We start from the raw sequence: 13407 nt of genomic DNA, 5'->3' as shown, positions 1-13407 counted from the left end.
AAAGCAATGACCACAAATAGAGATAAAAACAATTATAAAAAAGGCAATAAAATCACTTGTAAAGGTAAAAATATAGGAAATGTAGCAGACCAAATGCCTGTGAAGATAATATGAAAGTTAAAAGACAAATGTACTAAAATCACCTATTTCAATGATAAAAGCCTATTGCTTAGACACACTAAACAAGAGACTATATATGATTTCAAAACATAAAATGTGGGAGAAGGGGAGTGAAAAAGTAGAGCTTTTAGAAAGAGGTCAAGCTAAAGAGTCTATCAACTTGATATAGATGCTTATACACATAGAATATTATATAGGACCTCATGGCAATCACAAATCAGAAACCTATAATAAGCAAGCAAAGAAGTAAGACAAAAGAAATCAAACATATCACTGAAGAAAGCCATCAAACCACAAGAGAAGACAGCAAGAGAAAAGTCAGGAATAGAGAAGAACTACTAAAACAACCATAAAAAAATAACAAAAGTGTAAGAAATACATTTTTATCAATAGCTACTTTAAACGTCATTGGAATAAATGCTCCAATCAAATGCCATAGGATGGACAATTGGATAAAAAAAAAAGAAGACCCATGTATATGATGCATACAAAAGATACACTTCAGACCTAAAGACACTCACAAACTGAAAGTGAAAGGATGGAAAAAGACATTCCATGCAAAAAACAATTGAAACAATGAAACGGAGAGCAGGTTCTTTGAAAAGATAAAGAAAATTGACTAACACTTAGCTAGACTCACCAAGAAAAAGAGAAGTCTCAATTAAATAAAATCAGAAATGAAACAGGAGAGACTACAACAGACACCTCAGAAATACAAAAGATAAGAGAATAGTATGAAAAGCTGTATGCCAACAAATTGGATAATCTAAAAGAGATGGAAAAATTCTTAGAAACATAAAACCTTCCAAAACTAGACTAAGAACAAGTAGAGAATTTGAATAGACCAAATACCACTAAGGAGATTGAAACAGCAATCAAAAACCTCCCCAAAAATAAAAGTCCAGGACCAGATGGCTTCCCTGGTGAATTCTACCAAACATTCAAAGAAGAGTTAATACCTATCCTTCTCAAAATGTTCCCAAAAAATGAAGATTAGGGGAGGCTTCCTAACTCATTCTACAAAGCCAAAATTATCCTGATAGCAAAACCAGACAAGGACAAGACAAAACAAGAAAATTATAGGCCAATATCCCTGATGAACATCGATGCAAAAATCTTCAACAAAAGACTAGCAAATAAAATATAACAATACATTAAAAATATCATACATCATGATCAAGTGGGTTTCATTCCAGGGATGTGGGGATAGTTCAACATCTGCAAATCTATCAACATGATAGACCACATTAACAAAATGAAGAAGAAAGATCACATGATCATCTCAATAGATGCAAAGAAAGCATTTGAGAAGATACAGCATCCATTTATGAAAAAAACTCTAAATAAAATGGGTATAGAAGGAAAATACCTCAACATAATGAAGGCCATATGTGACAAACCCACAGAAAATAACATTCTCAATGGAGAAAAACTGAAAGCTATCCCTCTAAGAACAGGAAGAAGACAAGGATGCCCACTGTCGCCATCTTGTTTAACATAGTATTGGAACTCCTAGCCAGAGCAACCAGGCAAGAAAAAGAAATAACAGAGACTCATGCTGGAAAAGAAGTGAAACTGTCATTCTTTGCAGACAACATGATTTTATGTATAGAAAACCCTAAAGAATCCACACAAAAGCTTTTAGAAAAAATAAATGAATTCAGTCAACTCATGAGATACAAAATTAACATACAAAATTGTTTGTGATTCTATATGCTAACAACATAGTCGGGGAAAGAGAAATTAAGAATACAATCCCATTTACAATTTCAACAAAAAGGATAAAATACCTAGGAATAAGCAATCTAAAATGTGAAAGTTCTGTAAAGTGAAATCTATGAAACATTGTTGAAAGAAATCAAAGGAGACATAAAGAATTGGAAAGATATTCTGTGCTCTTGGATTGGAAGAATTAACATCGTTAAAATGTCCATACTTCTTAAAGCAATCCATACATTCAATGCAATCCCTAAGTTCCACCAAGATTTTTCACAGAAATAGAACAAAGAATCCTAAACTTTATATGGAACAACAAAAGAACCAGAATAGCCAAAGGATTCCTGAGAAAAATGAACAAAGCTGGAGGTATCACACTCCCTGATTTCAAAATATACTACAAAGCCATAGTAATGCAAACAACATGCTACTGGCATAAAAAGAGACACACAGATCAATGGAATAGAATCAAGAACCCAGAAATAAATCCACACAGTTATGGACAGCTAATATTCGACAAGGGAGGCAAGAGCATACAATGGGGAACGGACAGTCTCTTCAATAAATTGCATTGGGAATGCTGGACAGCCAAATGCGAAAGAATGAAAGTAGACCATTCCCTTATACCATGCATAAAAATCAACTCAAAATGGGTTAAAGACTTGAATGTAAGACCCAAAGCCATGAAACCTCTGGAAGAAAACATAAGCAGTATGCTCTTTGACATCTGTCTTAGCAGCATATTTTCAAGTACTATGTCTGGCAAGGGAAAAAAAAAAACAATAAATGAACAAATGGGACTATATCAAACTAAAAAGCTTCTGCACAGCAAAAGAACCAATCAACAAAATGAAAGTACAACCTAACAATTGGGAGAAGACATTTGCAAACCGTATATCAGATAAGAGGTTAATATCCAAAATATACAAAGAACACATACAGCACAACAACAAAAAAACCAACAACCCAATTAAAAATTGGGCAAAAGATCTGAACATAGATTTCTCCAAAGAAGATATACGGATGGCCAACAGCCATATGAAAAGATGTACAACATCATTAGCTATCAGGGAGATGCAAATGAAAACCACAATGTGGTATCACCTCACTCTGGTCATAATGGCTATAATTAACAAGACAGGAAACAAGTGTTGGAGAGGATGTGGAGAGAAGGGAACCCTCGTACACTGTTGGTGGCAGTGCAAACTGGTGCAGCCACCATGGAAAGCAGTTTGGAGTATGCTCAGAAAATTAGGAATAGATCTACCACATGATCCAGCTATCTCACTTCTGGGTATTTATCCAAAGAACTTGAAAACGCAAAGGCATAAAAATACACGCACCCCTATGTTCATTGCAGCATTATTCACAATACCCAAGATGTGGAAGCAACCTAGGTGCCTATCAAGGGACGAATGGATAAGAAAGATGTGGTATATATACATAATGGAATACTATTCAGCCGTAAGAAATGATGAAATCCAGCCATTTATGACAACATGTATGTTCCTTGAGAGTATTATGCTGAGTGAAATACGTCAGAGGGAAAAAGTCAAATCCCTAATTATCTCACTCATAAGTAGGAGATAAAAACAACGACAAACAAATACATAGCAATGGAGATTGGATTGCTGGTTACAGAGGGGAAGGAGAGTGAGGGCAAAAGTGGGGATTAGGCTCACATGTGAGGGGATGGACTATAATTAGTTTTTGTGTGGTGAACATGATGTAATCTACACAGAATTCAAAATATATTACGATGTACATCTGAAAGCTATATCTTGTTACAGTCCAATGTTACTGCAATTAAAAAAATAAAAAAAATTTAAAAGAAGAACATAAGAAAGAAGAGAGAAGGGAACCCAAACAAATGGAAAAGATAGAAAGTAAATAACAAGAAAGCAAATAGAAATGGATCAATAATTAAATTAAATGCAAATAACCAAACTGCTGATATCAAAATATTAAGATTTTGTTAAAAAACAAATTTGCCACTTACATATTTTCAAATACAAACAAAGAAAAAACTGGCAAAATAAAGAAAGAAAATGATATACCAGGCAAAACTAAACAAAAGAAAACTGGTGCAATTATCCTATCAGAATGCATAGGCAGTAAGTCAAGCAACATCTTTTGAGATAAAGAGGAAACTTTCATAATGCCAAAGGGATACTTCCACCACAAAGACATAAAACAAATTCTCTGTGCACACACTAGTTTAGCTTTAAATGATGCATGACCTAACTTGACAGACTTAAAAGAAGAATGTGACAAACTCATAAATCATACTGTGATATTTTAAATTAACAGTCAAAATAATAGAACTGATAGATCTTCCAGCAGAGAGAAAGACCAGGGACTCACCTTGTTTTCCTCACTCAGCCTTAAAATCTCCTTCCATTGCCCCATAATGGCAGAGTTAATGTGGCGCCAGCTGACCAGGAGCAATATGGTTACAGGTTTTGCAGGTTCAATCCAGTTCAACACCCCAGAGAAACTGAGTAAGAGTAGGTTTGGAACCAAGAGGCGATGACTGGATCAAGTGTTTATATATAAAATAATATCTCTGTATGATTTTTAACAAATACCCTCCAGTACAGCCTTTCAAGCACAGTTTTTATTTTAAGATATTCTGATTTATTGTCCAGTCAATCATAGTACCTGAAAATGTTATATATATTTTTAATATATCTGTTCGAAGTAATATATGGACAACAACTTTTACCATTACAGAAGAAGGCAGGTTATTTTAACTCTTAAAAATATCACTAAAGCAAAGTAAATTATGTCCCCAGACTCAAGAAAAACATTCTTTAGAGTCCACGTAATTTCTACTTGGCCATGTGACTATTAGTATATACAATTCCTGCCCATTTTTGTAATCTTTTTTTCACAGTCTGATATACTTAGATAATGTTTAGGATAATATAGGATATGATATATAAAGAATTAATAATTTAAGGTATATTATATGAGCATTTAGATCACTGTCACTGTCTACTGTTTAAGAAAACTGTTTAAATGATCTAATAACCACCTGTGTACTTTTTCTCAGACATAAACAAATAGAGGAAAGAAGTCTATATGGTAAACATGAAAATAGGTGTTTGAATTTCAACGGACATTTCAAAATATGAGGATTGTCAGCAAGAGAGACAGAGATGATGCTATTTTACTGTGAGTACATCACACACATGAGTTTCATTTGTGTGTGCCTATGAATACACAATGCCAAAAGGTTGAACACATATTTTCAAACAATGATTCAATTCAATTCAGGAAGAAATTTAACTAAAGAGTTTATTATATTCATTCACTGAAAACCAAATTTCATTCTCTAGTATATTTGTAGACCCTGACTCCCTCAGAGTGTAGTGGGATAAATGAACTTCTACAATCTTTGCTGTAATCTCATCTTGGAATCCATTTTCTGCCATTCTCATCTCTGTTTATTTTCTATTGAGAGAGAGTGATCCTTCCGGCAGCTGTAGCTGTTTTTATACCAACGTCCATCCATCCATTCTCTGAATCTCCCTCCAGCGTTCCTAGTGTCTCTCTCATTATTCAGATTTCCTACATCATGGAGATATCATCTTGGGATATCATTTTGTCTTACAGAGAAATGACACAGAAAGTCCAAGTCATTACATCTGTAATTTGTATTCAGTGCAGGATTGTTTTGATTATTCCACTGAGATCCATTTTAACTACCTCTCAGAAACTCAGTCCGAGATGCTGTTCCCTGGGCCCCTTGTTCTTTATTCAGGAAATGTTATTTTGATTGATCTTAAATATAATGGAATCAATCAATACTTAAGCAAGCATGACAGAAGTCTGTTGAAAGCAAGCTGATGAGGGCTGTTGTCTTTATTTTCCATTTTTTTCTGGTGATTTCACACAGGTCACTGTTCGAACATGGTGATGCCCTGCAAAGAACTAAAGTGAGTATTTGCGGAAATTCTGTCTACTTTTCGCAGTCACCATGGATTTATGACCTGGATAGGGATAGGCATGATCCACGTAGTCTCTTTGGTTCTTTTTTAGGCACAGGGCAGGGGAAAATTTGGCCATGGATTGTAATTCAGTTTAAAATAGAGGATACCTATTTGAAGATACTTGTGCTTACATTGTCTGCCTGACTTCTTAAATTTTTCTCTTACATATCACATATTCACAAACTAGACCTTAAAACAAAGTCAACTAAATTTAGGTAAGTACACTGTTACCAATGTGGTAGGAATACTTAATATGTTTCAGAAATTATTTTAGAATATCCCCTTTCTTCAATTAGTGTGAAGGTTTAATTAGAAAAATGGTTTAAAATGAGTTTTCAAATTTTCTCATTGTATCAATATGCTTGCTCTAAGCTGCTTCCACACCTCTTGTAAGTGTAGCCTATGTAACAACTTCAGTTCATCATTTGATGTGTATATTTTATCATATACAAGAATTTGTAATTCACTCTTGAATAAGGAGAGTGATAGGCTAAAGTTGAATTTGCAAAAAAAAATTATTTCTTCTGAAACTTAGAGAATGAAATGCTTTGGGAGTTCATGTGTGAATGAGATTCTCAGGAACAGTTGTGGCATTGACTTCAGAGGTCATAGTGTGATCAATCATCCCATTTTTCTCAAGACTGAAGGTGTTCTTAAGACATGAGACTTTTTCTGGAAAAACAGGGTCAGTCCCAGGCTAACCCAGATGGTTGACTACGCTTCATTGGGTAGGGCCATATTTTTTACACAATTATATGCAAACTCCTCTAACCTGCACCAAATTTTCTCTTTTTCACTGCTTTTAAGTTGCAAAATTGAGAAATGGGCACTTTCATCTCTCTTGCAATACTTCAGCTGTGAAGCTAAGCTAAAGAGAATGCAACATTCTCCCTGAATGAACTTGAACTAGAAGCAACTCTTACTTAGTGAAGAATTATCTTGAATGAAATTGTCTGACAAAAGTTATTCAGAAATGTGAGAGGATAAAGTAAATTGTACCACTCTAGCCCCATAAAACATAGTGGCTGCTCTGGTGAGCTCCTAGCGGCTTGCCTTACATATGGTAGCACTTTAAAAGTGTGCATATGTTGTCCATGCTTGCAAAGAAGAAAAAGATATTTGAAAACAATGATGGTGCTGATGTCAATTATGATGATATAGTTGATGATATGGGAGAATACATTGAGTTGCATTGGCATAACATTGGCTTGTAGATTGCAACATCACTGAGTTTTTTAAATCAGACTCCCTGGATTCAGATCTCCATGTCCCCAATATCTGACTGTGTGGCAATGAGCAAGATTGTTAACACTACCTAACTTGACCAACTACCTCATATGTCAACTGGGACATTAACGTTCTTAATTATTAATTAATCCTGTTCTGAGGATTAAACAAAATATCATGTTGAATGACACATTAAAATATTAATGTGAACCTCTATTAATGTTCTGAGTTCTAAGAGTCAGTAAACACAACATGACCTCAATTCCCTCCCTCTAGGATAGGTTTGCTGGTGTTTCTTTGTCAGTGTGCTTGCATTCTGCCAAACAATAAAAATCAACTTGTCTAAAAAGAAATGCAAAAAAAAACTTGTCTAAATTCTCTCTGCATGTAGTTTTATCTATTGTAACTTTTATTTTATTCTGGCAATAATTATTATAAATAAATCCCAGTGTTAAATTTAATTAAATTGTCATTGTTCTAAGAGTCAATCAGTGCTTGCAAGCACAGTCAAATCTCAAAATGGACAATATGTCTCCCTCTGGACTTATCCTCTATGCTGCCTGCAGGGTTGTCCTTCTAATGTTGGGACACACCACATATTACTTTCTCGGACTTACAACTTCTTCCTTATTACCTACAGAAGCACACAATTTTTCCTTAGAGTATAATAATCAAACAAGACCTATCATATTATACTTCGCATAGCAAAATAATTGTTCTATGCACACAAATCCATCACCAAAATGTTTGCTTTATCCCAGACAAATTTTGTACTTCACACCTCCATACATTTGCAGCATTAGTGTTTTTCCTTGGTATTTATTTCCTCTCTTCTCTTCCTTCTCCCTGAATACTCCTTGAAAACTGCTTACCTTTCAAGGACAATACCATAATAGTATTTTAGTTTGGTCTTCTCATTATTCTTTCCAAGACCAAATTAAGCATGCTATGTCACTATATAAAATTGCTTTATACTGTACTTATAATAATTTTCTGATGATCTCAATACGTTATTTGATTGTTCATTTTTTAATTTACCATTAACTCCAAAATAATTGAAAACATTTATTACATTTCTACATCATTGTAATCAAATAGAAAGCATAATGATTAATACAAAGTTTGACTTTGAAATATTTGTTGAATAAAAACATCTTTGTTGCTTTCAGAATTAATTGAATTATCTTTTATTTTCCTAAGCGAATCTGCTTATTCTTACATTATACTATTATTCAATCATTGCAAATATATTTTTGGAATGTATTTCTTCCTTTAAGCAATAAAACTTGCCTCATTATTAATTTTAAAAACCTATAGGTTAAAAATATGACTTTTTAAAATGATAGGAGTGTGGAACTCTAAATTACCTTCACTTGAGAGCTAAATATGGGCTAAGTATTGGGCTAATGGTATGCACTTATTATTTAATTCTCAAAGCAACTCAGCAAGTTTATCACTGTTGTTATTATACATTTAACTAACAGAGGTAGCCCAAGATTTTGAAAACATGTTAAAAATACAAGATCATTGACAGAAATTGTCACCGTCAAGATTTAAGCCCTAAGCATTTACCTAATTTTAATTAACTTTCACTACTTTTTCTTACGTCCAAATTTAAATCAATAAAAAATCTGTCAGTTTAAAAATAATAACTAAAGCAAAATAGATGATTCTAGATGAGATGAACAAAAAGGAACATGGCCAAAAGTCAATGGCTATAAATTACAAGACCTGAAGAAATAGATGGCCCTGCTGATGTGGGCAGGCTCTCTTTGGCTGGATGCTCTGGCTTTTGGGGATCAAGGATAGCATGGAAGCCAGGCCAGTCTCACTTGCAGAATTTAAGTAGAAACCATTGACCATAGAATAGAAACTTTGGACACCTGTGGATTGAAAATAATATATGTCTACACCATGGTTCAATAGAAAACATTCTGAACAAAGCTTTTATAGTCGATAGATGCCCTCTCCTCCTGGTGAACTGTTTCATGATACCCCTTTGAATTTGGCCTTTTCTACACACACTAACCACTCCAACTTATGGCACGAGCATTGAGAATAGAGCTGCAACCATGCAATCACTCTTGTAAAGGGAATGGGACATTCCAAGAAGAGATGAGAAAAGCAATCTCTAGATCCTCTTCACTTTTACTCTTAAACAGAGATAGTGGAGCAGAGTGTACTTACTTATCTCTTTGCAAACTTCCTGCATTTTGTGAAACCTGGCTTTGAATGTTGGGACCAAATCAGTAATGATTACATGGGTAAATAAAGATTACATAGCCATATAGCATTAATTACATTGATAAATAACAATTCTCCAAGGGAAAATTGAAGTTTTTTCTTCATCACGGACTCAGTTTATATTTGGGTGCCTATTTTGTGAGTAAGATCAAGAAGGCTGGAAGAGGTCCACTGTCTTATAAATTCAACCCAAGAAGCTTTGATACCAGATCTCTGATTCAGATGGAATGAAGGACCAGGGGCTCTTACTATAATTGGAAAACACATTCAACACTCAGTATTTTAAAGAGTAATGTCATTTAGTTCAATATCATATATTTCCAATATTCAAAAATACTTAAATTGAATTTCAAATATCAACTATCTCAATTATATTTTCTATCCTCATCTATGTTTTCCAAATCATATCTTATTCAGAATAAAACTTACATGTTCTTTCCAACCTTTCCTTTATCATTCATATTTTGTGTACATTCACCATAATATTTTGTGTTTTACCTGAAGGCATATAGCGGAGAGGTTAAGAGTAATTTCCTTAGAGTCAGAAAACCTAGATGTAAATTCTGGCTCTTCCACTTATGAGGTTTGTAATCCAGGCATCTGTTATTTTATCTGTCAGAGCATTGTTGTCTTGTCAACTACATAAAGATGTTGACATTTAATTTCCAAAGTTTTTTTTGAGAAAAAATGATATATCTACAGAGGATCTAACACATAGGTCCAAGTACTGGCAGATATTACATCCCTTCACTATGAAAAAATTTAAAAAAAAAATAAAGCTTGGAATTCTTGAAGTGGAATATAGGTTAAACAAAAACTTTACTTTTTTACACCAGTCTGAACAGCTACACATGAATCAGTCACTAGCTTAAATTTGGAAAATTGTTAGTTGGGGTTTCAGGGCCTAGAGGAGCAAATCAGACTGGCTTTTGTCTCAAACATGATTTTTACTTATACCACTGGATAGGTATCCAAGGTACAATATGACCTCTGAAAAGCAGTGAACAATATAAAACATAAAGCTATGAATAAATTTACAACTGCTTTGAACAGTGCTACTGGATTCACCGGGTCACAAAAGTTCTGATAGTCATGAATTCAGGTAAAAATATGACTATACATAAAAACAAATCTATCCAAACAAATAAGCAAAAAGAAAACAGGTGACAAAGTGCTAGAAAAGTTTTGAGGATGAATAAAATAAACAAGAATTTCCCTTTGAAACTCATGGCTACCTTTCAGATAACTGTTTTTCAGCTGCTTCTATCCTGGACTATCCCTAAAAAACTTTTACTCCGACTATATAATATCTAATATTTGTCCCAATTTATACTATTTTTGGAAGTAAGAAATCTGAAGGTTATGGAGGGTAAATGGCCAGGCTACAGCTATGATGAAATGAAGAGGTAAGCCCAGATTTTCTATTTTTACATCCAACACTCTTGCCATTGCATGGCGGTACAACAAATTAGTTCACTCAATTTTAGCATTGCACTTTTAAAATTGAGGAAAAAATCTCAAAGCAGGAATTTGGTTAAATTGTTTGAGCTGGGACTTCAATAAATTAGTCAATGATATCATGAATACCCAGCCTTAGAATTTTCTGTTGGGCATTTTCCCCCTGTTATGTTCCCACTATGATTAGTCCTGTCTGCTTCTGTTGTTCTAGATATTACTGCTTACATATGTTTGTAGAAAGATAGCATGCAGTTAACAGAATAAATGAGATATGTAATCATTTGTATTATATTTCCATTGTCTGTGTGTGTGTGTTTGTGTATATATATATACATATATAAATGAATGTAACTTAGGCTCAGGCAAGTTTCAACTCAAAATGATAATATTGAAATATTTGAAGACATTTATTTTTCTATTATTTTTCTTCTCAACCACAGGCTTCTGTTTACTGGAGTCATTAATGGAAGAGTATGAATCAGAAAATTGTATGGATCTGAAGAATAGAGGATATTGCCTGGAAGACCAAACTCCATCATAAAGGAATTCCTGCTACAATGTTGTGTCAAATTAATACTCAAATCACTTCATTCACACACACACACACACACACACACACACAAACAATCTTATAATGGCATTCAGATTTATTTAATCCCCACGTGTTCACTCTCTGCAATGTCATTTAATCACCAAAGCAATATGAATAACAGTATTGTAACTGAGTTTATGATTCTGGGGCTCAGCCAAAATCCTGAACTCCAGGGAGTTCTCTTCATTGTCTTTCTCCTTATCTATCTTGTGGCTTTTCTTGGCAATTTTATCATTGTCATTGCCATAATCTATAACATCATCCTACATACCCCCATGTATGTTCTCCTTCTGTCACTGGCTATCGTAGACATCATCTACACAACAAGCATAATACCCAAGATGCTTGAGACCATGCTAACATCAGGAAGGACCATTTCATACAGAGGCTGCATGTCCCAGCTCTTCTTCTTTATGTGGTCCCTGGGAGCTGGGATGGTTCTTTTCACGACCATGGCCTATGACCGCTATGTGGCTATCTGTTTCCCTCTTCACTACAGCACTGTCATGAACCACCATATGTGCATGGCCTTACTCAGCATTGTTATGGCTATTGCAGTAACCAATTCCTGGCTACACATAGGTCTCATCCTGAAGCTGACCTTCTGTGGACCAAATACCATTGACCACTTCTTCTGTGAGATACCCCCAATGCTGTCTTTGTCCTGCAGCCCTGTGAAAATCAATGAGGTGATGGTCTATATTGCAGACATTACCCTGGCAGTGGGTGACTTCACCCTCACCTGCATCTCCTATGCTTTTATCATCGCTACCATTCTCCGCATCCGCACAGCAGCAGTCAAGAGAAAGGCCTTTTCGACGTGCTCATCCCACCTCATAGTTGTGTCCCTCTACTATTGCCTGTAATCTACACCTATGCCCTCCCTGCTTCCAGCTACACATTTGAAAGAGACAAGGTGGTAGCTGCACTCTATACTCTTGTGACCCCCACATTGAACCCCGTTGTGTACAGTTTCCGGAACAAGTAGATGCAGACAGGGATTAATAAAGTCTTTTCATTTCTGAAACATTAATGATTTCAAGGGGGTGCATCACTACTCTACTTTAGAATCATCTAGTAGAACATCTCAGATTTTACTGATGTTTCATAGTTATTTCCATTTGAAGTTTTCCTATTCTCTCTTAAGGGCAAGAATGTTTCACTCCACTGTAAATCACTTCCCTAGCTCCTTATTTCCAAAATGGACTTATTCTCTTATGATTTCACTACTAATTTATACTTATCGTTCCACATGTTAATCAATTTTTTTCATGTATACTTTAAAAACTAATTACACTAGATGAAAGTGTTTTCTCTTTTTCCTATTCTGTTCCTAACCTCCTCATCATCTCTACAGTCCCATACTTTTCATTTTTACAAAATCTGCAATGTCATACACATACAACATCACACAAATATATGACATAAGATATATCATAACATACATCATCAAATATGATTTATATACCAATGTAATTCTAAAATATATATGCATAACTTCTAATTCTTATATATGCATGCATAAAAACATTTACCTCTACAAAAAATAAATATTATTTCTAATATTATAGAATTAACAATTTTATAAATCAAATCATGTCCACCATTTATGTAACAAGAAAATACATTCTATCTTTGTGAGACATGTTTGCGACACATGCATTACAGTTTTGCTTTAAAATCCATGTTATAATCAGGATTCCACTGCAATATATTTTATAAAATAAGAGCAAGAATTTTCTCATACTATTATTTTTGAAAAAATTAAAAAATGAGAATAATAGTATTCTCATGCTATTATTCTTGAAAAAATGTAGTTCATGTCATTATTGCCTGCATTAGCTTTTTCAATCTATAAATACAAGAACCATATATTATTACTTTTATATAACATTTAATGCCAAATTTTAAGTAAATTAATACCTAATATAAGGAAACAGAAGAACCATTCTCAATGCCTTCCAGCTGAAGAATACCAGAAAAACGTGATTAGGTGAATGAGTTGATTTATTGTATGAAGGAGACAGCACATCGTGTGTCAGTAAGAGGGTGCTG

General features: G+C 34.2%; 1 pseudogene; it reads left to right on the top strand.

Moving 5' to 3' along the window:
• Positions 1-11462: 11462 nt before the first annotated feature.
• Positions 11463-12385, top strand: LOC138922969 (olfactory receptor 13G1-like; annotated as a pseudogene).
• The last annotated feature ends 1022 nt before the right edge of the window (positions 12386-13407 follow it).

The sequence above is a fragment of the Equus caballus genome, unplaced genomic scaffold (genome assembly GCF_041296265.1).
Source record: "Equus caballus isolate H_3958 breed thoroughbred unplaced genomic scaffold, TB-T2T haplotype2-0000437, whole genome shotgun sequence".
Taxonomy (NCBI): Eukaryota; Metazoa; Chordata; class Mammalia; order Perissodactyla; family Equidae; genus Equus; species Equus caballus.
Note: the sequence above shows the minus strand (reverse complement) of the source record. Positions and strands in the feature narration are given on the sequence as shown.